The sequence below is a fragment of the Myotis yumanensis genome, unplaced genomic scaffold, assembly GCF_028538775.1.
Source record: "Myotis yumanensis isolate MYYU_CA2020_CCGP unplaced genomic scaffold, mMyoYum1.0.hap1 SCAF_20, whole genome shotgun sequence".
Lineage (NCBI taxonomy): Eukaryota > Metazoa > Chordata > Mammalia > Chiroptera > Vespertilionidae > Myotis > Myotis yumanensis.
The window spans coordinates 3,758,640-3,782,755 of record NW_027223771.1 but is presented as its reverse complement, the minus strand read 5'-3'; the positions used below and the strand labels follow the sequence as shown (position 1 = coordinate 3,782,755).

At 51.5% G+C, this 24,116-nt stretch overlaps 2 long non-coding RNA genes across 2 annotated transcripts in view; one reads left to right on the top strand and one right to left on the bottom strand.

The window, feature by feature from the left end:
- Positions 1-571: 571 nt before the first annotated feature.
- On the top strand, positions 572-2,043 carry LOC138998444 (uncharacterized). The gene is made up of 3 exons (XR_011469164.1): positions 572-725; positions 1,450-1,564; positions 1,871-2,043. It is a non-coding gene; the product is annotated as an uncharacterized lncRNA (long non-coding RNA).
- A 112-nt stretch (positions 2,044-2,155) lies between these two features.
- Positions 2,156-24,116, bottom strand: part of LOC138998443 (uncharacterized) — a 315,813-nt gene continuing 293,852 nt past the window's right edge. Inside the window, exon 13 of the long non-coding RNA XR_011469162.1 lies at positions 2,156-2,339. This is a non-coding gene — a long non-coding RNA (uncharacterized lncRNA). The remainder of the gene's footprint in view (positions 2,340-24,116) is intronic.

Genomic DNA, 24,116 nt, shown 5'->3' with positions numbered 1-24,116 from the left:
TGAAATGCTGGCGGGCAGGACACGGTGGGCGAGTGCGTGGGTCAGCGCCAATGAATTCGGGGGGGCACAGACCCGGAGGCCCGACCTTTGTTGGGTGCTGCGTGCCCGCAGGCCGGGCCCTATGGGAGGCAGGGAGCCCCAACTCGTGTCTCGAGGCGCCCCAGACGTGGATAGTTCAGCGCCCAGGTGACCACACTCCCAGCTCCGGGGCGGCCTTGCCACGGGGGACCACAGCTCTGTTTCTTTCAGGAAGAGAAAGAAACGTGAGGAAGGCGACTTTTTTTTTCTTTTAATTTATTTTTATTGATTTCAGAGAGGAAAGGAGAGGGAGAGAGAGAGAAACATCAGTAATGAGAATCATGGATCGGCTGCCTCCTGCACGCCCCCCACTGGGGATCGAGCCCACAACCCGGGCCTGTGCCCTGACCGGGAATGGAACCCTGACCTCCTGGTTCCTAGGTCCACGCTCAACCACTGAGCCACACCGGCTAGGGGAGGGCAATCTTTTTGACGCCACGTTCAGCTTTTAGGGTTTCTTGCCAATCTCTCCGTGTGTTGCTGTCCAGATAGACGGAGCTGTTGGGCGTTAATTAACCTGAGGTCCAGCCACGGTTACTAGAGAGCGGAGAGAAGACGGGGAATCGGAGGGAAGAGCAGTTCCTACAAAGCAACGCGTGCGGTGAGGCCTGCGGGGAGCCGCCCGCCTCAGCGCAGGTCGGTCTCAGGTAGTTACCGACTCCCCAGCCGCGAGGACGCCGCGCCAGGCGCTGTCACTGAATCGCGGTGAGAGCACCTCTCAGGGCACAGCTGCGCCTGGGTGCGGGGTGCCTGCGCCTGCCCGTCCTTCCCTCCGGAGCTGGAGGAGCCTGGGCCCCGGACCCGGCGGGGCAGCGGCCGCCCCTAATATCTGGGCGGCTGCAGTGGCAGCTGAGACGGAATAGGGGTGATCGTAGGAGCTGGAGTGGCAGAAACTTGGAAAATCAAAACGCGGGGTCGTCTGGGTAGACTCCGCCCTCCAAGGCCTGTGCCCTCGGGTTTCCATGGGATGCTGGGCAGCTCCACAGCGCCCCCTCCCTCTCCCCCATTCGCCCCCCCCCCCCCCAGGTCCGGCCTCTTCTGGGCACCCCTGGCCCAGGAAGGAGCTCCCTGCACCGGCGCAGGGAGCCGGAGGTTGGAGTCCCCTCCTACCCGCTCCGGCTCAGGGGCCTCCCCAGCCTCGAGGTCAGCCCGAAGCCCCGGGGGAGCCGAGAGACAGCCTGGCCTCCGCCTGGGCCTGTGGACTCTGCACCCCTTGTCACTCCCAGGAGCGTGCTCGCTGCGACCCAAGGGCCGGCTCCACTCTCTGCCCGCCCTCCCTCCCTTCCTCCCTCCCTCCAGTGGGGGCTCCGCACAACTTTGCCAGCAGAGCGCAAACTGCAGACTCATCCCCACCCCCACCCCCTCACCCAGCCAGGGTCTCCAGCTTCCAGCACAGCCTTCCACGGGTCCACGGAGCACAGCGGGTTGAGACCTCCCGACCCCGCCGCCTGGAATACGATCCCCGTGCCCCCTGCCCCAAGGAAAGGTGGGTGCAGGCGGCTGCTTCACCGGCTGGGGAGGGTGTCAGGGTGAGGCCGGGACCAGCGCCCTGGGCCCCGGGGGTGTCCCGGGAAATTGGGCATCTCCACGGGGCAGGTCAGTCCGTGAAGCCTGAGATTTTCGGGGCACAGGGGCTCCTCCATTCCTGCGCCTAGAACGCGGAGGAGAATGAGGAACCGCCCTGGGTTGGGGGGCGGGGGACAGGGGGCCGGTGAGAGGAAGGCGGATGTGGGACCCGGAATGGCAGGCTCCACGCCTCTCACTAGGACTCCACTTGGTCCTCTCTTTCCAGGACAGCAGCTTCCTCCCGGGTGGAGCCTTTGTCTGGGGAACCAGCAGGTCGCTCGCTCTTGGAGGCACCCCGCCCCTGAGCCAGGTGCGAGCTGCAGTCCTGGGGCCTGGCGGCTCCCCCAGCGCCCAAGCCTCCATCTACTTTCCTGCGAAACCGAGTGCCTTCCTGGCCAGAAGACGACCTGGGGGATGGGGAGGGGGGGAGGACTCCCTGGCGCCTGGTCCTTCCAGGCCTCAGGTTAAGGCTGGGGACGGCAGGAGCACCTGGGGCTGGGCTGGGGGGACAGGTGCAGGCTCAGCTGAGCACAGGAGGAAGCAGGTGAGCCCTCAGCATCTGGACCCCTTTTCTCTCTAGGTCTCTGACTTGCACCTCCGTCTTCCCAGGATGCAACGGGCCTGCCATGTCTCCGCTTCCACCTGCAGCCAAGGGAGGGCCAGGAGGCGCCCACAGCAGAAGGGGTGTCGGAGCCCTGAGGGAGGCAAAGGCAAAAGCACCTTCGGCTCAGAAGCAAAGCCTGGATGGGGCTGGGAGACTGGAGACGCCCTCCGCCTCGGACCACAGCAGAGATGGGCTCCACCGCCTGGGCCTCTGCCTGGAGGTCACCTCCACTCCCAGCTTCCCTGAGCTTAGATTACCCTAGAGTAGCCTAGTTTAGTAAGAGAGAGAGAGGATACAGGACCTAACTTAGCTTAGTTTCCCTCAGAGTAGCATAGGTTAGGGAGGCAGACGAGACCACTGCGGATTTAGCTTACCTTACCTAGAGTAGCTGAGGGACCCAAGAGGACCTAGCTTAGCTTAGCTTAGGCTACCTTAGGCTAGGTTAGGGAGTCAAGAGGAGACCATTTCGGATTTAGCTTAGCTTAGGCTAGAGTAGCTGAAGGACATAGAGGACCTAGCTGAGATTTGGCTAGAGTAGCTGGGGGACCCACATGGACCTAGCTTAGTTTACATTAGCTTAGGCTAGAGTAGCTGAGGGACATAGAGGACCTAGAATAGCTTAGCTCAGTTTAGCCTAGCATGGTTAAGCTTAACTTATAATAGCCAGGGTTAGTCAGGAAAAGAGACCACTGCGGATTTAGCTTAGTGGTCTCTACATTAGCTGAGGGACCTTTGAGGACCTAGCTTAGTTTAGTTTAGCTTAGCTTAGCTTAGCCTACAGTAGCCTAGGTTACTGATGCAGACAAGACCATAGCAGACTTAGCTTAGCTTAGGGAACAGTAGCTAAGGGACCATAGAGGACCTAGCTTACCTTAGCTTAGCTTAGGATAGAGTAGCTGAGGGATCTTAGAAGACCTAGCTTGGTTTAGCATATAGCTACTCTTGGATCCCTCAGCTACTCTAGCCTATGCTAAGCTAAGCTAAGCTAGGACCTCTTGGGTCCTTCACCTACTCTAGCCTATGATAACCTAAGCTACGGCCTCTTGGGTCCCTCAGCTACGCTAGCCTAAACTAAGCTAAACTAAGGTTGGCTAGGTCCTCTTGGGTTCCTCAGCTACTCTAGTCTCAGGTAATCTAAGGTAAGCTAGGTCCTCTTGGGTCCCTCAGCTACTCTAGCCTAAGCTAAGCTAAGCTAAGCTAAGCTAAGCTAAGCTAAGCTAAGATAGGTCTTCTTGGGTCCCTCAGCTACTCTAGCCTAAGGTAACCTAAGCTAAGCAAGGTCCTCTAGGGTCCCTCAGCTACTCTAGCCTAAGCTAAGCTAAGCTAAGCTAAGCTAAGCTAAGCTAAGATAGGTCCTCTTGGGTCCCTCAGCTACTCTAGCCTAAGGTAAGCTAAGCTAAGCAAGGTCCACTTGGGTCCCTCAGCTACTCTAGCCTAAGCTGATCTAAGCTAAGCTAAACTAAGCTAGGTCCACGAGGGTCCCTCAGCTACTCTAGCCGAAACTATGCTAAGCTAAGCTAAGCTAAGGTAGGTCCTCTTGGGTCGCTCACCTACTCTAGCCGAAGCTAAGCTAAGCTAAGCTAGGTCCTCTTGGGTCCCTCAGCTACTCTAGCCTAAACTATGCTAAGCTAACCTAGGTCCTCTGGGGTCCCTCAGCTACTCTAGCCTACGCTAAGGTTAGCTAAGCTAGGTCCTGTTGGGTCCCTCAGCTACTCTAGGCTAAGCTAAGCTAAACTAAGCTAAGCTAGGTCCTCTAGGGTCCTTGAGCTACTCTAGGCTAGGCTAAGCTAAGCTAAGCTAAGCTAAGCTAGGCTAAGCTAAGCTAGGTCCTCTTGGGTCCCTCACTTACTCTAGCCTAAACTAAGCTAAGCAATGCTAGGTCCTCTTAGGTCCCTCAGCTACTCTAACCTATGCTACGCTAAGCTAAGCAAGGTCCTCTTGGGTCCCTCAGTTACTCTCACCTAAATGAGGCTAAGCTAAGGGAGGTCCTCTTGGGTCCCTCATCTACTCTAGCCTAAACTAAACTAAGCTAAGCTAGGTCCTCTTGGGTCCGTCAGCTACTCTAGGCTACGCTAAGCTTAGCTAAGGTAGGTCCTCTTGGGTCCCTGTGCTACTCTAGCCTAAACTATGCTAAGCTATGCTAGGTCCTCTTCGGTCCCTCAGCTACTCTAGCCTAAACTAAGCTAAGCTAAGCTAGGTCCTCTTGGGTCCCTTAGCTACTCTAGCCTAAACTAAGCTAAGCTAAGCTAGGTCCTCTTGGGTCCCTTAGCTACTCTAGCCTAAACTACGGTAAGCTAAGCTAGGTCCTCTTGGGTCCCTCAGCTACTCTAGCCTAAGTTAAGCTAAGCTAGGTCCTCTTGGGTCCCTCAGCTCCTCTAGGCTAAGCTAAGCTAAGCTAAGCTAAGCTAAGCTAAGCTAAGCTAGGTCAGGTCCTCTAGGGTCCTTCAGCTACTCTAGCCTAAGCTAAGCTAAGCTAAGCTAAGCTAGGTCCTCTTGGGTCCCTCACCTACTCCAGCCTAAACTAAGCTAAGCTAAGCTAGGTCCTCTTGGGTCCCTTAGCTACTCTAGCCTAATGTAAGCTAAGCTAAGGTAGGTCCTCTTGGGTGCCTGTGCTACTCTAGCCTAAGCTCAGCTAAGCTAAGCTAGGTCCTCTTGGGTCCCTCAGCTACTCTAGCCTAAGCTAAGCTAAGCTAGGTCCTCTTGGGTCCCTCAGCTACTCTAGCCTAAACTATGCTAAGCTAAGCTAGGTCCTCTTGGGTCCCTCAGCTACTCTAGCCTACGCTAAGGTTAGCTAAGGTAGGTCCTCTTGGGTTCCTCAGCTACTCTAGCCTAAGCTAAGCTACGCTAAGCTAGGACCTCCTGTGTCCCTCTGCTACTCTAGCCTAAGCTAAGCTAAGCTAGGTCCTCTTGGGTCCCTCAGCTACTCTAGCCTAAGCTAAGCTAAGCTAAGCTAGGTCCTCTTGGGTCCCTCAGCTACTCTAGCCTAAGCTAAGCTAAGCTAGGTCCTCTCGGGTCCCTCAGCTACTCTAGGCTACGCTAAGCTAAGCTAGGTCCTCTTGGGTCCCTCAGCTACTCTAGCCTAAGCTAAGCTAAGCTAGGTCCTCTTGGGTCCCTAAGCTACTCTAGCCTACGCTAAGCTAAGCTAGGTCTTCTTGGGTCCCTCAGCTACTCTAGCCTAAACTAAGCTAAGCTAAGCTAGGTCCTCTTGGGTCCCTCAGCTACTCTAGCCTAAACTAAGCTAAGCTAAGCTAGGTCTTCTTGGGTCCCTCAGCTACTCTAGCCTACGCTAAGCTAAGGTAAGCTACGTCCTCTTGGGTCCCTCACCTACTCTAGCCTTAACTAATCTAAGCTATGCTAGGTCCTCTTGGGTCGCTTAGCTACTCTAGCCTAATGTAAGCTAAGCTAAGCTAGGTCCTCTTGGGTCCCTTAGCTACTCTAGCCTAATGTAAGCTAAGCTAAGCTAGGACCTCTTGGGTCCCTGTGCTACTCTAGCCTAAGCTAAGCTAAGCTAGGTCGTCTTGGGTCCCTCAGCTACTCTAGCCTAAACTATGCTAAGCTAAGCTAGGTCCTCTTGGGTCCCTCAGCTACTCAAGCCTACGCTAAGCGAAGGTAAGCTAGGTCCTCTTGGGTCCCTCAGCTACTCTAGCCTAAACTAAGCTAAGGTAAGCTAGGTCCTCTTGGGTCCCTCAGCTACTCTAGCCTAAACTATGCTAAGCTAAGCTAGGTCCACTTGGGTCCCTCAGCTACTCTAGCCTAAGCTAAGGTAAGCTAGGTCCTCTTGGGTCCCTCAGCTACTCTAGCCTAAGCTAAGCTAAGCTAGGTCCTCTTGGGTCCCTCAGCTACTCTAGCCTACGCTAAGCTAAGCTAAGCTAGGGCCTCTTGCGTCCCTCAGCTACTCTAGCATAAATTAAGCTAAGCTAAGCTAGGTCCTCTTGGGTCCCTCAGCTACTCTAGCCTACGCTAAGCTAAGGTAAGCTAGGTCCTCTGGGGTCCCTCAGCTACTCTAGCCTAAACTAAGCTAAGCTAAGGTAGGTCCTCTTGGGTCCCTTAGCTACTCTAGCCTAATGTAAGCTAAGCTAAGGTAGGTCCTCTTGGGTCCCTGTGCTACTCTAGCCTAAGGTAAGCTAAGCTAGGTCCTCTTGTTTCCCTCAGCTACTCTAGCCTAAACTATGCTAAGCTAAGCTAGGTCCTCTTGGGTCCCTCAGCTACTCTAGCCTAAGCGAAGCTAAGCTAGGTCCTCTTGGGTCCCTCAGGTTCTGTAGGGTAAGCTACGCTAAGCTAGGTCCTCTTGGGTCCCTCAGCTACTCTAGCCAAAACTAAGCTAACCTAAGGTAGGTCCTCTTGGGTCCCTTAGCTACTCTAGCCTAAACTAAGGTAAGCTAAGCTAGGTCCTCTTGGGTCCCTCAGCTACTCTAGCCTAAGTTAAGCTAAGCTAGGTCCTCTTGGGTCCCTCAGCTACTCTAGGCTAAGCTAAGCTAAGCTAAGCTAGGTCCTCTAGGGTCCTTCAGCTACTCTAGCCTAAGCTAAGCTAGGCTAAGCTAAGCTAGGTCCTCTTGGGTCCCTCACTTTCTCTAGCCTAAACTAAGCTAAGCAATGCTAGGTCCTCTTAGGTCCCTCAGCTACTCTAACCTATGCTACGCTAAGCTAAGCAAGGTCCTCTTGGGTCCCTCAGCTACTCTAACCTAAATGAGGCTAAGCTAAGGGAGGTCCTCTTGGGTCCTTCCGCTACTCTAGCCTACGCAAAGCTAAGCTAAGCTAGGTACTCTTGGGTCGCTCAGCTACTCTAGCCTAAACTAAGCTAAGCTAAGCTAGGTCCTCTTGGGTCCGTCAGCTACTCTAGCCTACGCAAAGCTTAGCTAAGGTAGGTCCTCTTGGGTCACTCAGCTACTCTAGCTTAAGCTGAGCTACGCTAAGCTAGGTCCTCCTGAGTCCCACTGCTACTCTAGCCTAAACTAAGGTAAGCTAAGCTAGGTCCTCTTGGGTCCCTCAGCTACTCTAGCCTAAGTTAAGCTAAGCTAGGACCTCTTGGGTCCCTTAGCTACTCTAGGCTAAGCTAAGCTAAGCTAAGCTAGGTCCTCTAGGGTCCTTCAGCTACTCTAGCCTAAGCTAAGCTAAGCTAAGCTAAGCTTGGTCCTCTTGGGTCCCTCAGGTTCTGTAGGCTAAGCTACGCTAAGCTAGGTCCTCTTGGGTCCCTCAGCTACTCTAGCCTAAACTCAGCTAAGCTAAGCTAGGTCCTCTTGGGTCCCTTAGCTACTCTAGCCTAAACTAAGGTAAGCTAAGCTAGGTCCTCTTGGGTCCCTCAGCTACTCTAGCCTAAGTTAAGCTAAGCTAGGTCCTCTTGGGTCCCTCAGCTACTCTAGGCTAGGCTAAGCTAAGCTAAGCTAGGTCCTCTAGGGTCCCTCAGCTACTCTAGCCTAAGCTAAGCTAAGCTAAGCTAAGCTAGTTCCTCTTGGGTCCGTCACTTACTCTAGCCTAAACTAAGCTAAGCAATGCTAGGTCCTCTTGGGTCCCTTAGCTACTCTAGCCTAATGTAAGCTAAGCTAAGCTAGGTCCTCTTGGTTCCCTCTACTACTCTATCCAAAGCTAAGCTATGCTAGGTCTTCTTGGGTCCCTCTGCTATTCTAGCCTAAACTGAGCTAAGCTAAGCCAGGTACTCTTGGGTCCCTCAGCTACTCTAGCCTATGCTACGCTAAGCTAAGCTAGGTCTTCTTGTGTCCCTCAGCTACTCCAGCCTAAGCTAAGCTAAGCTAGGTCCTCTTGGGTCCCTCAGCTACTCTAGCCTAACTATGCTAAGCTAAGCTAGGTCCTCTTGGGTCCCTCAGCTACTCTAGCCTAAACTAAGCTAAGCTAAGCTAGGTCCTCTTGGGTCCCTCAGCTACTCTAGCCTACGCTAAGCTAAGGTAAGCTAGGTCCTTTTGGGTCCCTCACCTACTCTAGCCTAAACTAAGCTAAGCTAAGCTGGGTCCTCTTGGGTCCCTCAGCTACTCTACCCTAATTTAAGCTAAGCTAAGGTAGGTCCTGTTGGGTCCCTGTGCTACTCTAGCCTAAGCTAAGCTAAGCTAGGTCCTCTTGGGTCCCTGAGCTACTCTAGCCTAAAGTATGCTAAGCTAAGCTAGGTCCTCCTGGGTCCCTAGGCTACCCTTCCTATGCTGAGGTTAGCTAAGGTAGGTCTTCTTGGGTCCCTCAGGTACTCTAGCCTAACCTAAGGTACGCTAAGCTACGTCGTCCTGTGTCCCTCTGCTACTCTAGGCTAAGCTAAGCTAAGCTAAGTCCTCTTGGGACCCTCAGCTACTCTAGCCTAAGCTAAGCTAAACTAAGCTAAGCTAAGCTAAGCTAGGTCCTCTTGGGTCTTTCAGCTACTCTAGCCTAAGCTAAGCTAAGCTAGGTCCTCTTGGGTCCCTCAGCTACTCTAGGCTTCGCTAAGCTAAGCTAACCTAGGTCCTCTTGTGTCCCTCAGCTACTCTAGCCTAAGCTAAGCTAAGCTAGGTCCTCTTGGGTCCCTCAGCTACTCTAGCCTAAACTATGCTAAGCTAAGCTAGGTCCTCTTGGGTCCCTCAGCTACTCTAGCCTACGCTAAGGTTAGCTAAGGTAGGTCCTCTTTTGTCCCTCAGCTACTCTAGTCTAAGCTAAGCTACGCTAATCTAGGTCCTCCTGTGTCCCTATGCTACTCTAGCCTACGCTAAGCTAAGCTAAGCTAAGCTAGGTCCTCTTGCGTCCCTCAGCTACTCTAGCCTAAGCTAAGCTAAGCTAGGTCCTCTTGGACCCTCAGGTACTCTAGCCTACGCTAAGCTAAGCTAAGCTAGGTCCTCTTGCGTCCCTCAGCTACTCTAGCCTAAACTAAGCTAAGCTAAGCTAGGTCCTCTTGGGTACCTCAGCTACTCTAGCCTACGCTAAGCTAAGGTAAGCTAGGTCCTCTTGGGTCCCTCATCCTCTCTAGCCTAAGCTAAGCTAAGCTAAGCTAGGTCCTTTGGGTCCCTCAGCTACTCTAGCCTACGCTAAGCTAAGGTAGGCTAGGTCCTCTTGGGTCCCTCAGCTACTCTAGCCTAAACAAAGCTAAGCTAAGCTAGGTCCTCTTGGGTCCGTCAGCTACTCTACCCTACGCTAAGCTTAGCTAAGGTAGGTCCTCTTGGGTCCCTCAGCTACTCTAGCCTAAGCTAAACTACGCTAAGCTAGGTCCTCCTGGGTCCCTCTGCTACTCTAGCCTAAACTTACCTAAGGTAAGTTAGGTCCTCTTGGGTCCCTCAGGTTCTGTAGGCTAAGCTAAGGTAAGCTAGGTCCTCTTGGGTCCCTCAGCTACTCTAGCCTAAACAAAGCTAAGCTAAGCTAGGTCCTCTTGGTTCCCTCAGCTACTCTAGCCTATGCTAAGCTAAGGTAAGCTAGGTCCTCTTCGGTCCCTCACCTACTCTAGCCTAAGCTAAGCTAAACTAGGTCCTCTCGGGTCCCTCAGCTACTCTAGCCTAAACTATGCTAAGCTAAGCTAGGTCCTCTTGGGTCCCTCAGCTACTCTAGCCGAAGCTAAGCTAAGCTAGGTCCTCTTGGGTCCCTCAGCTACTCTAGCCTAAACTATGCTAAGCTAAGCTAGGTCCTCCTGTGTCCCTCTGCTACTCTAGCCTAAGCTAAGCTAAGTTAGGTCCTCTTGGGTCCCTCAGCTACTGTAGCCTAAGCTAAGCTAAGCTAAGCTAGGTCCTCTTGGGTCCCTCAGCTACTCTAGCCTAAACTAAGCTAAGCTAGGTCCTCTTGGACCCTCAGCTACTCTAGCCTACGTTAAGCTAAGCTAACCTAGGTCCTCTTGGGTCCCTCAGCCTCTCTAGCCTAAGCTAAGCTAAGCTAAGCTAGGTCCTCTTGGGTCCCTCAGCTACTATAGCCTACGCTAAGCTAAGGTAAGCTAGGTCCTCTTGGGTCCATCAGCTACTCTAGCCTAAACTAAGCTAAGCTAAGCTAGGTCCTCTTGGGTCCCTTAGCTACTCTAGCCTAATGTAAGCTAAGCTAAGCTAGGTCCTCTTGGGTCCCTGTGCTACTCTAGCCTAAGCTAAGCTAAGCTAGGTCGTCTTGGGTCCCTCAGCTACTCTAGCCTACGCTAAGGTTAGCTAAGGTAGGTCCTCTTGGGTTCCTCAGCTACTCTAGCCTAAGCTAAGCTACGCTAAGCTAGGTCCTCCTGTGTCCCTCTTCTACTCTAGCCTAAGCTAAGCTAAGCTAGGTCCTCTTGGGTCCCTCAGCTACTCTAGCCTAAGCTAAGCTAAGCTAAGCTAGGTCCTCTTGGGTCCCTCAGCTACTCTAGCCAAAGCTAAGCTAAGCTAGGTCCTCTTGGGTCCCTCAGCTACTCTAGGCTACGCTAAGCTAAGCTAGGTCCTCTTGGGTCCCTCAGCTACTCTAGCCTAAGCTAAGCTAAGCTAAGCTAGGTCCTCTTGGTTCCCTCTACTACTCTATCCAAAGCTAAGCTATGCTAGGTCTTCTTGGGTCCCTCTGCTATTCTAGCCTAAACTGAGCTAAGCTAAGCCAGGTACTCTTGGGTCCCTCAGCTACTCTAGCCTATGCTACGCTAAGCTAAGCTAGGTCTTCTTGTGTCCCTCAGCTACTCCAGCCTAAGCTAAGCTAAGCTAGGTCCTCTTGGGTCCCTCAGCTACTCTAGCCTAACTATGCTAAGCTAAGCTAGGTCCTCTTGGGTCCCTCAGCTACTCTAGCCTAAACTAAGCTAAGCTAAGCTAGGTCCTCTTGGGTCCCTCAGCTACTCTAGCCTACGCTAAGCTAAGGTAAGCTAGGTCCTTTTGGGTCCCTCACCTACTCTAGCCTAAACTAAGCTAAGCTAAGCTGGGTCCTCTTGGGTCCCTCAGCTACTCTACCCTAATTTAAGCTAAGCTAAGGTAGGTCCTGTTGGGTCCCTGTGCTACTCTAGCCTAAGCTAAGCTAAGCTAGGTCCTCTTGGGTCCCTGAGCTACTCTAGCCTAAAGTATGCTAAGCTAAGCTAGGTCCTCCTGGGTCCCTAGGCTACCCTTCCTATGCTGAGGTTAGCTAAGGTAGGTCTTCTTGGGTCCCTCAGGTACTCTAGCCTAACCTAAGGTACGCTAAGCTACGTCGTCCTGTGTCCCTCTGCTACTCTAGGCTAAGCTAAGCTAAGCTAAGTCCTCTTGGGACCCTCAGCTACTCTAGCCTAAGCTAAGCTAAACTAAGCTAAGCTAAGCTAAGCTAGGTCCTCTTGGGTCTTTCAGCTACTCTAGCCTAAGCTAAGCTAAGCTAGGTCCTCTTGGGTCCCTCAGCTACTCTAGGCTTCGCTAAGCTAAGCTAACCTAGGTCCTCTTGTGTCCCTCAGCTACTCTAGCCTAAGCTAAGCTAAGCTAGGTCCTCTTGGGTCCCTCAGCTACTCTAGCCTAAACTATGCTAAGCTAAGCTAGGTCCTCTTGGGTCCCTCAGCTACTCTAGCCTACGCTAAGGTTAGCTAAGGTAGGTCCTCTTTTGTCCCTCAGCTACTCTAGTCTAAGCTAAGCTACGCTAATCTAGGTCCTCCTGTGTCCCTATGCTACTCTAGCCTACGCTAAGCTAAGCTAAGCTAAGCTAGGTCCTCTTGCGTCCCTCAGCTACTCTAGCCTAAGCTAAGCTAAGCTAGGTCCTCTTGGACCCTCAGGTACTCTAGCCTACGCTAAGCTAAGCTAAGCTAGGTCCTCTTGCGTCCCTCAGCTACTCTAGCCTAAACTAAGCTAAGCTAAGCTAGGTCCTCTTGGGTACCTCAGCTACTCTAGCCTACGCTAAGCTAAGGTAAGCTAGGTCCTCTTGGGTCCCTCATCCTCTCTAGCCTAAGCTAAGCTAAGCTAAGCTAGGTCCTTTGGGTCCCTCAGCTACTCTAGCCTACGCTAAGCTAAGGTAGGCTAGGTCCTCTTGGGTCCCTCAGCTACTCTAGCCTAAACAAAGCTAAGCTAAGCTAGGTCCTCTTGGGTCCGTCAGCTACTCTACCCTACGCTAAGCTTAGCTAAGGTAGGTCCTCTTGGGTCCCTCAGCTACTCTAGCCTAAGCTAAACTACGCTAAGCTAGGTCCTCCTGGGTCCCTCTGCTACTCTAGCCTAAACTTACCTAAGGTAAGTTAGGTCCTCTTGGGTCCCTCAGGTTCTGTAGGCTAAGCTAAGGTAAGCTAGGTCCTCTTGGGTCCCTCAGCTACTCTAGCCTAAACAAAGCTAAGCTAAGCTAGGTCCTCTTGGTTCCCTCAGCTACTCTAGCCTATGCTAAGCTAAGGTAAGCTAGGTCCTCTTCGGTCCCTCACCTACTCTAGCCTAAGCTAAGCTAAACTAGGTCCTCTCGGGTCCCTCAGCTACTCTAGCCTAAACTATGCTAAGCTAAGCTAGGTCCTCTTGGGTCCCTCAGCTACTCTAGCCGAAGCTAAGCTAAGCTAGGTCCTCTTGGGTCCCTCAGCTACTCTAGCCTAAACTATGCTAAGCTAAGCTAGGTCCTCCTGTGTCCCTCTGCTACTCTAGCCTAAGCTAAGCTAAGTTAGGTCCTCTTGGGTCCCTCAGCTACTGTAGCCTAAGCTAAGCTAAGCTAAGCTAGGTCCTCTTGGGTCCCTCAGCTACTCTAGCCTAAACTAAGCTAAGCTAGGTCCTCTTGGACCCTCAGCTACTCTAGCCTACGTTAAGCTAAGCTAACCTAGGTCCTCTTGGGTCCCTCAGCCTCTCTAGCCTAAGCTAAGCTAAGCTAAGCTAGGTCCTCTTGGGTCCCTCAGCTACTATAGCCTACGCTAAGCTAAGGTAAGCTAGGTCCTCTTGGGTCCATCAGCTACTCTAGCCTAAACTAAGCTAAGCTAAGCTAGGTCCTCTTGGGTCCCTTAGCTACTCTAGCCTAATGTAAGCTAAGCTAAGCTAGGTCCTCTTGGGTCCCTGTGCTACTCTAGCCTAAGCTAAGCTAAGCTAGGTCGTCTTGGGTCCCTCAGCTACTCTAGCCTACGCTAAGGTTAGCTAAGGTAGGTCCTCTTGGGTTCCTCAGCTACTCTAGCCTAAGCTAAGCTACGCTAAGCTAGGTCCTCCTGTGTCCCTCTTCTACTCTAGCCTAAGCTAAGCTAAGCTAGGTCCTCTTGGGTCCCTCAGCTACTCTAGCCTAAGCTAAGCTAAGCTAAGCTAGGTCCTCTTGGGTCCCTCAGCTACTCTAGCCAAAGCTAAGCTAAGCTAGGTCCTCTTGGGTCCCTCAGCTACTCTAGGCTACGCTAAGCTAAGCTAGGTCCTCTTGGGTCCCTCAGCTACTCTAGACTAAGCTAAGCTAAGCTAGGTCCTCTTAGGTCCCTAAGCTACTCTAGCCTACGCTAAGCTAAGCTAGGTCCTCTTGGGTCCCTCAGCTACTCTAGCCTAAACTAAGCTAAGCTAAGCTAGGTCCTCTTGGGTCCCTCAGCTACTCTAGCCTACGCTAAGCTAAGGTAAGCTAGGTCCTCTTGGGTCCCTCAGCTACTCTAGCCTAAACTAAGCTAAGCTAAGCTAGGTCTTCTTGGGTCCCTCAGCTACTCTACCTACGCTAAGCTAAGGTAAGCTAGGTCCTCTTGGGTCCATCACCTACTCTAGCCTAAACTAATCTAAGCTATGCTAGGTCCTCTTGGGTCGCTTAGCTTCTCTAGCCTAATGTAAGCTACGCTAAGGTAGGTCCTCTTGGGTCCCTCAGCTACTCTAGCCGAAGCTAAGGTAAGCTAGGCTAGGTCCTCTTGGGTCCCTCAGCTACTCTACCTAAGTTAAGCTAAGCTAGGTCCTCTTGGGTCCCTCAGCTACTCTAGCCTACGCTAAGCGAAGGTAAGCTAGGTCCTCATGGGTCCCTCAGCTACTCTAGCCTAAACTAAGCTAAGCTAAGCTAGGTCCTCTTGGTTCCCTCAGCTACTCTAGGCTAAGCTAAGCTAAACTAAGCTAAGGTAGGTCCTCTTGGGTCCCTCATCTACTCTAGCCTAAACTAAGCTAAGGTAAGCTAGGTCCTCTTGGGTCCCTCAGCTACTCTAGCCTAAGCTAAGCTAAGGTAAGCTAGGTCCTCTTGGGTCCCTCAGCTACTCTAGCCTAAGCTAAGCTAAGGTAAGCTAGGTCCTCTTGGGTCCCTCAGCTACTCTAGCCTATGCTAAGCTAAGGTAAGCTAGGTCCTCTTGGGTCCCTCAGCTACTCTAGCCTAAACTAAGCAAGGCTAAGCTAGGTCCTCTTGGGTCCCTCAGCTACTCTAGCCTACGCTAAGCTCAGGTAAGCTAGGTCCTCTTGGGTCCCTCACCTACTCTAGCCTAAACTAAGCTAAGCTAAGCTAGGTCCTCTTGGGTCCCTCAGCTACTCTAGGCTAAGCTAAGCTAAACTAAGCTAAGCTAGGTCCTCTAGGGTCCTTCAGCTACTCTAGGCTAAGCTAAGCTAAGCTAAGCTAAGCTAGGCTAAGCTAAGCTAGGTCCTCTTGGGTCCCTCACTTACTCTAGCCTAAACTAAGCTAAGCAATGCTAGGTCCTCTTAGGTCCCTCAGCTACTCTAACCTATGCTACGCTAAGCTAAGCAAGGTCCTCTTGGGTCCCTCAGCTACTCTCACCTAAATGAGGCTAAGCTAAGGGAGGTCCTCTTGTGTCCCTAAGCTACTCTAGCCTATGCAAAGCTAAGCTAAGCTAGGTCCTCTTGGGTCCCTCAGCTACTCTAGCCTAAACTAAACTAAGCTAAGCTAGGTCCTCTTGGGTCCGTCAGCTACTCTAGGCTACGCTAAGCTTAGCTAAGGTAGGTCCTCTTGGGTCCCTGTGCTACTCTAGCCTAAGCTAAGCTAAGCTAGGTCCTCTTGGGTCCCTCAGCTACTCTAGCCTAAACTATGCTAAGCTAAGCTAGGTCCTCTTGGGTCCCTCAGGTTCTGTAGGCTAAGCTACGCTATGCTAGGTCCTCTTCGATCCCTCAGCTACTCTAGCCTAAACTAAGCTAAGCTAAGCTAGGTCCTCTTGGGTCCCTTAGCTACTCTAGCCTAAACTACGGTAAGCTAAGCTAGGTCCTTTGGGTCCCTCAATTACTCTAGCCTAAGTTAAGCTAAGCTAGGTCCTCTTGGGTCCCTCAGCTCCTCTAGGCTAAGCTAACCTAAGCTAAGCTAAGCTAAGCTAAGCTAGGTCAGGTCCTCTAGGGTCCTTCAGCTACTCTAGCCTAAGATAAGCTAAGCTAAGCTAAGCTAGGTCCTCTTGGGTCCCTCACCTACTCCAGCCTAAACTAAGCTAAGCTAAGCTAGGTCCTCTTGGGTCCCTTAGCTACTCTAGCCTAATGTAAGCTAAGCTAAGGTAGGTCCTCTTGGGTGCCTGTGCTACTCTAGCCTAAGATCAGCTAAGCTAAGCTAGGTCCTCTTGGGTCCCTCAGCTACTCTAGCCTAAGCTAAGCTAAGCTAGGTCCTCTTGGGTCCCTCAGCTACTCTAGCCTAAACTATGCTAAGCTAAGCTAGGTCCTCTTGGGTCCCTCAGCTACTCTAGCCTACGCTAAGGTTAGCTAAGGTAGGTCTCTTGGGTTCCTCAGCTACTCTAGCCTAAGCTAAGCTACGCTAAGCTAGGACCTCCTGTGTCCCTCTGCTACTCTAGCCTAAGCTAAGCTAAGCTAGGTCCTCTTGGGTCCCTCAGCTACTCTAGCCTAAGCTAAGCTAAGCTAAGCTAGGTCCTCTTGGGTCCCTCAGCTACTCTAGCCTAAGCTAAGCTAAGCCAGGTCCTCTTGGGTCCCTCAGCTACTCTAGGCTACGCTAAGCTAACCTAGGTCCTCTTGGGTCCCTCAGCTACTCTAGCCTAAGCTAAGCTAAGCTAGGTCCTCTTGGGTCCCTCAGCTCCTCTAGGCTAAGCTAAGCTAAGCTAAGCTAAGCTAAGCTAAGCTAGGTCAGGTCCTCTAGGGTCCTTCAGCTACTCTAGCCTAAGCTAAGCTAAGCTAAGCTAAGCTAAGCTAGGTCCTCTTGGGTCCCTCACCTACTCCAGCCTAAACTAAGCTAAGCTAAGCTAAGCTAAGCTAGGTCCTCTTGGGTCCCTCACCTACTCCAGCCTAAACCAAGCTAAGCTAAGCTAGGTCCTCTTGGGTCCCTTAGCTACTCTAGCCTAATGTAAGCTAAGCTAAGGTAGGTCCTCTTGGGTGCCTGTGCTACTCTAGCCTAAGCTCAGCTAAGCTAAGCTAGGTCCTCTTGGGTCCCTCAGCTACTCTAGCCTAAGCTAAGCTAAGCTAGGTCCTCTTGTGTCCCTCAGCTACTCTAGCCTAAACTATGCTAAGCTAAGCTAGGTCCTCTTGGGTCCCTCAGCTACTCTAGCATACGCTAAGGTTAGCTAAGGTAGGTCCTCTTGGGTTCCTCAGCTACTCTAGCCTAAGCTAAGCTACGCTAAGCTAGGACCTCCGGTGTCCCTCTGCTACTCTAGCCTAAGCTAAGCTAAGCTAGGTCCTCTTGGGTCCCTCAGCTACTCTAGCCTAAGCTAAGCTAAGCTAAGCTAGGTCCTCTTGGGTCCCTCAGCTACTCTAGCCTACGCTAAGCTAAGGTAAGCTAGGTCCTCTTGGGTCCATCAGCTACTCTAGCCTAAACTAAGCTAAGCTAAGCTAGGTCCTCTTGGGTGCCTTAGCTACTCTAGCCTAATGTAAGCTAAGCTAAGCTAGGTCCTCTTGGGTCCCTGTGCTACTCTAGCCTAAGCTAAGCTAAGCTAGGTCGTCTTGGGTCCCTCAGCTACTCTAGCCTACGCTAAGGTTAGCTAAGGTAGGTCCTCTTGGGTTCCTCAGCTACTCTAGCCTAAGCTAAGCTATGCTATGCTAGGTCCTCCTGTGTCCCTCTTCTACTCTAGCCTAAGCTAAGCTAAGCTAGGTCCTCTTGGGTCCCTCAGCTACTCTAGCCTAAGCTAAGCTAAGCTAAGCTAGGTCCTCATGGGTACCTCAGCTACTCTAGCCTACGCTAAGCTAAGGTAAACTAGGTCCTCTTGGGTCCATCAGCTACTCTAGCCTAAACTAAGCTAAGCTAAGCTAGGTCCTCTTGGGTCCCTTAGCTACTCTAGCCTAATGTAAGCTAAGCTAAGCTACGTCCTCTTGGGTCCCTGTGCTACTCTAGCCTAAGCTAAGCTAAGCTAGGTCGTCTTGGGTCCCTCAGCTACTCTAGCCTACGCTAAGGTTAGCTAAGGTAGGTCCTCTTGGGTCCCTCAGCTACTCTAGCCTAAACTAAGCTAAGCTAAGCTAGGTCCTCTTGGGTCCCTCAGCTATCTAGCCTACGCTAAGCTAAGGTAAGCTAGGTCCTCTTGGGTCCCTCAGCTACTCTAGCCTAAACTAAGCTAAGCTAAGCTAGGTCTTCTTGGGTCCCTCAGCTACTCTAGCCTACGCTATGCTAAGGTAAGCTAGGTCCTCTTGGGTCCCTCACCTACTCTAGCCTAAACTAATCTAAGCTATGCTAGGTCCTCTTGGGTCGCTTAGCTTCTCTAGCCTAATGTAAGCTACGCTAAGGTAGGTCCTCTTGGGTCCCTGTGCTACTCTAGCCTAAGCTAAGCCAAGCTAGGTCCTCTTGGGTCCCTCAGCTACTCTAGCCTAAACTATGCTAAGCTAAGCTAGGTCCTCTTGGGTCCCTCAGCTACTCTAGCCGAAGCTAAGGTAAGCTAGGCTAGGTCCTCTTGGGTCCCTCAGCTACTCTACCTAAGTTAAGCTAAGCTAGGTCCTCTTGGGTCCCTCAGCTACTCTAGCCTAAGCTAAGCGAAGGTAAGCTAGGTCCTCTTGGGTCCCTCAGCTACTCTAGCCTAAACTAAGCTAAGCTAAGCTAGGTCCTCTTGGTTCCCTCAGCTACTCTAGGCTAAGCTAAGCTAAACTAAGCTAAGGTAGGTCCTCTTGGGTCCCTCAGCTACTCTAGCCTAAACTAAGCTAAGGTAAGCTAGGTCCTCTTGCGTCCCTCAGCTACTCTAGCCTAAGCTAAGCTAAGGTAAGCTAGGTCCTCTTGGGTCCCTCAGCTTCTCTAGCCTAAGCTAAGCTAAGGTAAGCTAGGTCCTCTTGGGTCCCTCAGCTACTCTAGCCTATGCTAAGCTAAGGTAAGCTAGGTCCTCTTGGGTCCCTCAGCTACTCTAGCCTAAACTAAGCAAGGCTAAGCTAGGTCCTCTTGGGTCCCTCAGCTACTCTAGCCTACGCTAAGCTCAGGTAAGCTAGGTCCTCTTGGGTCCCTCACCTACTCTAGCCTAAACTAAGCTAAGCTAAGCTAGGTCCTCTTGGGTCCCTCAGCTACTCTAGGCTAAGCTAAGCTAAACTAAGCTAAGCTAGGTCCTCTAGGGTCCTTCAGCTACTCTAGGCTAAGCTAAGCTAAGCTAAGCTAAGCTAAGCTAAGCTAAGCTAGGCTAAGCTAAGCTAGGTCCTCTTGGGTCCCTCACTTACTCTAGCCTAAACTAAGCTAAGCAATGCTAGGTCCTCTTAGGTCCCTCAGCTACTCTAACCTATGCTACGCTAAGCTAAGCAAGGTCCTCTTGGGTCCCTCAGCTACTCTCACCTAAATGAGGCTAAGCTAAGGGAGGTCCTCTTGTGTCCCTAAGCTACTCTAGCCTATGCAAAGCTAAGCTAAGCTAGGTCCTCTTGGGTCCCTCAGCTACTCTAGCCTAAACTAAACTAAGCTAAGCTAGGTCCTCTTGGGTCCGTCAGCTACTCTAGGCTACGCTAAGCTTAGCTAAGGTAGGTCCTCTTGGGTTTCTATGCTACTCTAGCCTAAGCTAAGCTAAGCTAGGTCCTCTTGGGTCCCTCAGCTACTCTAGCCTAAACTATGCTAAGCTAAGCTAGGTCCTCTTGGGTCCCTCAGCTACTCTAGCCTAAACTAAGCTAAGCTAAGCTAGGTCCTCTTGGGTCCCTTAGCTACTCTAGCCTAAACTACGGTAAGCTAAGCTAGGTCCTCTTGGGTCCCTCAGCTACTCTAGCCTAAGTTAAGCTAAGCTAGGTCCTCTTGGGTCCCTCAGCTCCTCTAGGCTAAGCTAAGCTAAGCTAAGCTAAGCTAAGCTAAGCTAAGCTAAGCTAGGTCAGGTCCTCTAGGGTCCTTCAGCTACTCTAGCCTAAGCTAAGCTAAGCTAAGCTAAGCTAGGTCCTCTTGGGTCCATCACCTAATCCAGTCTAAACTAAGCTAAGCTAAGCTAAGCTAAGCTAGGTCCTCTTGGGTCCCTCACCTACTCCAGCCTAAACTAAGCTAAGCTAAGCTAGGTCCTCTTGGGTCCCTTAGCTACTCTAGCCTAATGTAAGCTAAGCTAAGGTAGGTCCTCTTGGGTGCCTGTGCTACTCTAGCCTAAGCTCAGCTAAGCTAAGCTAGGTCCTCTTGTGTCCCTCAGCTACTCTAGCCTAAACTATGCTAAGCTAAGCTAGGTCCTCTTGGGTCCCTCAGCTACTCTAGCATACGCTAAGGTTAGCTAAGGTAGGTCCTCTTGGGTTCCTCAGCTACTCTAGCCTAAGCTAAGCTACGCTAAGCTAGGACCTCCGGTGTCCCTCTGCTACTCTAGCCTAAGCTAAGCTAAGCTAGGTCCTCTTGGGTCCCTCAGCTACTCTAGCCTAAGCTAAGCTAAGCTAAGCTAGGTCCTCTTGGGTCCCTCAGCTACTCTAGCCTACGCTAAGCTAAGGTAAGCTAGGTCCTCTTGGGTCCATCAGCTACTCTAGTCTAAACTAAGCTAAGCTAAGCTAGGTCCTCTTGGGTCCCTTAGCTACTCTAGCCTAATGTAAGCTAAGCTAAGCTAGGTCCTCTTGGGTCCCTGTGCTACTCTAGCCTAAGCTAAGCTAAGCTAGGTCGTCTTGGGTCCCTCAGCTACTCTAGCCTACACTAAGGTTAGCTAAGGTAGGTCCTCTTGGGTTCCTCAGCTACTCTAGCCTAAGCTAAGCTACGCTAAGCTAGGTCCTCCTGTGTCCCTCTTCTACTCTAGCCTAAGCTAAGCTAAGCTAGGTCCTCTTGGGTCCCTCAGCTACTCTAGCCTAAGCTAAGCTAAGCTAAGCTAGGTCCTCTTGGGTCCCTCAGCTACTCTAGCCTAAGCTAAGTTAAGCTAGGTCCTCTTGGGTCCCTCAGCTACTCTAGGCTACGCTAAGCTAAGCTAGGTCCTCTTGGGTCCCTCAGCTACTCTAGACTAAGCTAAGCTAAGCTAGGTCCTCTTGGGTCCCTAAGCTACTCTAGCCTACGCTAAGCTAAGCTAGGTCCTCTTGGGTCCCTCAGCTACTCTAGCCTAAACTAAGCTAAGCTAAGCTAGGTCTTCTTGGGTCCCTCAGCTACTCCAGCCTATGCTAAGCTAAGGTAAGCTAGGTCCTCTTGGGTCCCAGAGCTACTCTAGCCTAAACTAAGCTAAGCTAAGCTAGGTCTTCTTGGGTCCCTCAGCTACTCTAGCCTACGCTATGCTAAGGTAAGCTAGGTCCTCTTGGGTCCCTCACCTACTCTAGCCTAAACTAATCTAAGCTATGCTAGGTCCTCTTGGGTCGCTTAGCTTCTCTAGCCTAATGTAAGCTACGCTAAGGTAGGTCCTCTTGGGTCCCTGTGCTACTCTAGCCTAAGCTAAGCCAAGCTAGGTCCTCTTGGGTCCCTCAGCTACTCTAGCCTAAACTATGCTAAGCTAAGCTAGGTCCTCTTGGGTCCCTCAGCTACTCTAGCCGAAGCGAAGGTAAGCTAGGCTAGGTCCTCTTGGGTCCCTCAGCTACTCTACCTAAGTTAAGCTAAGCTAGGTCCTCTTGGGTCCCTCAGCTACTCTAGCCTAAGCTAAGCGAAGGTAAGCTAGGTCCTCTTGGGTCCCTCAGCTACTCTAGCCTAAACTAAGCTAAGCTAAGCTAGGTCCTCTTGGTTCCCTCAGCTACTCTAGGCTAAGCTAAGCTAAACTAAGCTAAGGTAGGTCCTCTTGGGTCCCTCAGCTACTCTAGCCTAAACTAAGCTAAGGTAAGCTAGGTCCTCTTGTGTCCCTCAGCTACTCTAGCCTAAGCTAAGCTAAGGTAAGCTAGGTCCTCTTGGGTCCCTCAGCTACTCTAGCCTAAGCTAAGCTAAGGTAAGCTAGGTCCTCTTGGGTCCCTCAGCTACTCTAGCCTATGCTAAGCTAAGGTAAGCTAGGTCCTCTTGGGTCCCTCAGCTACACTAGCCTAAACTAAGCAAGGCTAAGCTAGGTCCTCTTGGGTCCCTCAGCTACTCTAGCCTACGCTAAGCTCAGGTAAGCTAGGTCCTCTTGGGTCCCTCACCTACTCTAGCCTAAACTAAGCTAAGCTAAGCTAGGTCCTCTTGGGTCCCTCAGCTACTCTAGGCTAAGCTAAGCTAAACTAAGCTAAGCTAGGTCCTCTAGGGTCCTTCAGCTACTCTAGGCTAAGCTAAGCTAAGCTAAGCTAAGCTAAGCTAAGCTAGGCTAAACTAAGCTAGGTCCTCTTGGGTCCCTCACTTACTCTAGCCTAAACTAAGCTAAGCAATGCTAGGTCCTCTTAGGTCCCTCAGCTACTCTAACCTATGCTACGCTAAGCTAAGCAAGGTCCTCTTGGGTCCCTCAGCTACTCTCACCTAAATGAGGCTAAGCTAAGGGAGGTCCTCTTGTGTCCCTAAGCTACTCTAGCCTATGCAAAGCTAAGCTAAGCTAGGTCCTCTTGGGTCCCTCAGCTACTCTAGCCTAAACTAAACTAAGCTAAGCTAGGTCCTCTTGGGTCCGTCAGCTACTCTAGGCTACGCTAAGCTTAGCTAAGGTAGGTCCTCTTGGGTCCCTCAGCTATTCTAGCCTAAACTATGCTAAGCTAAGCTAGGTCCTCTTGGGTCCCTCAGCTACTCTAGCCTAAACTAAGCTAAGCTAAGCTAGGTCCTCTTGGGTCCCTTAGCTACTCTAGCCTAAACTACGGTAAGCTAAGCTAGGTCCTCTTGGGTCCCTCAGCTACTCTAGCCTAAGTTAAGCTAAGCTAGGTCCTCTTGGGTCCCTCAGCTCCTCTAGGCTAAGCTAAGCTAAGCTAAGCTAAGCTAAGCTAAGCTAAGCTAGGTCAGGTCCTCTAGGGTCCTTCAGCTACTCTAGCCTAAGCTAAGCTAAGCTAAGCTAAGCTAGGTCCTCTTGGGTCTCTCACCTACTCCAGCCTAAACTAAGCTAAGCTAAGCTAGGTCCTCTTGGGTCCCTTAGCTACTCTAGCCTAATGTAAGCTAAGCTAAGGTAGGTCCTCTTGGGTGACTGTGCTACTCTAGCCTAAGCTCAGCTAAGCTAAGCTAGGTCATCTTGGGTCCCTCAGCTACTCTAGCCTAAGCTAAGCTAAGCTAGGTCCTCTTGGGTCCCTCAGCTACTCTAGCCTAAACTATGCTAAGCTAAGCTAGGTCCTCTTGGGTCCCTCAGCTACTCTAGCCTACGCTAAGGTTAGCTAAGGTAGGTCCTCTTGGGTTCCTCAGCTACTCTAGCCTAAGCTAAGCTACGCTAAGCTAGGACCTCCTGTGTCCCTCTGCTACTCTAGCCTAAGCTAAGCTAAGCTAGGTCCTCTTGGGTCCCTCAGCTACTCTAGCCTAAGCTAAGCTAAGCTAAGCTAGGTCCTCTTGGGTCCCTCAGCTATTCTAGCCTAAGCTAAGCTAAGCTAGGTCCTCTTGGGTCCCTCAGCTACTCTAGGCTACGCTAAGCTAAGCTAGGTCCTCTTGGGTCCCTCAGCTACTCTAGCCTAAGCTAAGCTAAGCTAGGTCCTCTTGGGTCCCTAAGCTACTCTAGCCTACGCTAAGCTAAGCTAGGTCCTCTTGGGTCCCTCAGCTACTCTAGCCTAAACTAAGCTAAGCTAAGCTAGGTCCTCTTGGGTCCCTCAGCTACTCTAGCCTAAACTAAGCTAAGCTAAGCTAGGTCTTCTTGGGTCCCTCAGCTACTCTAGCCTCTGCTAAGCTAAGGTAAGCTACGTCCTCTTGGGTCCCTCACCTACTCTAGCCTTAACTAATCTAAGCTATGCTAGGTCCTCTTGGGTCGCTTAGCTACTCTAGCCTAATGTAAGCTAAGCTAAGCTAGGTCCTCTTGGGTCCCTTAGCTACTCTAGCCTAATGTAAGCTAAGCTAAGCTAGGTCCTCTTGGGTCCCTGTGCTACTCTAGCCTAAGCTAAGCTAAGCTAGGTCGTCTTGGGTCCCTCAGCTACTCTAGCCTAAACTATGCTAAGCTAAGCTAGGTCCTCTTGGGTCCCTCAGCTACTCTAGCCTACGCTTAGGTTAGCTAAGGTAGGTCCTCTTGGGTTCCTCAGCTACTGTAGCCTAAGGTAAGCTACGCTAAGCTACGTCCTCCTGTGTCCCTCTGCTACTCTAGCCTAAGCTAAGCTAAGCTAGGCTAGGTCCTCTTGGGTCCCTCAGCTACTCTACCTAAGTAAAGCTAAGCTAGGTCCTCTTGGGTCCCTCAGCTACTCTAGCCTAAGCTAAGCGAAGGTAAGCTAGGTCCTCTTGGGTCCCTCAGCTACTCTAGCCTAAACTAAGCTAAGCTAAGCTAGGTCCTCTTGGTTCCCTCAGCTACTCTAGGCTAAGCTAAGCTAAACTAAGCAAAGGTAGGTCCTCTTGGGTCCCTCAGCTACTCTAGCCTAAACTAAGCTAAGGTAAGCTAGGTCCTCTTGGGTCCCTCAGCTACTCTAGCCTAAGCTAAGCTAAGGTAAGCTAGGTCCTCCTGGGTCCCTCAGCTACTCTAGCCTACGCTAAGCTCAGGTAAGCTAGGTCCTCTTGGGTCCCTCACCTACTCTAGCCTAAACTAAGCTAAGCTAAGCTAGGTCCTCTTGGGTCCCTCAGTACTCTAGGCTAAGCTAAGCTAAACTAAGCTAAGCTAGGTCCTCTAGGGTCCTTCAGCTACTCTAGGCTAAGCTAAGCTACGCTAAGCTAAGCTAAGCTAAGCTAGGTCCTCTTGGGTCCCTCACTCTAGCCTAAACTAAGCTAAGCAATGCTAGGTCCTCTTAGGTCCCTCAGCTACTCTAACCTATGCTACGCTAAGCTAAGCAAGGTCCTCTTGGGTCCCTCAGCTACTCTCACCTAAATGAGGCTAAGCTAA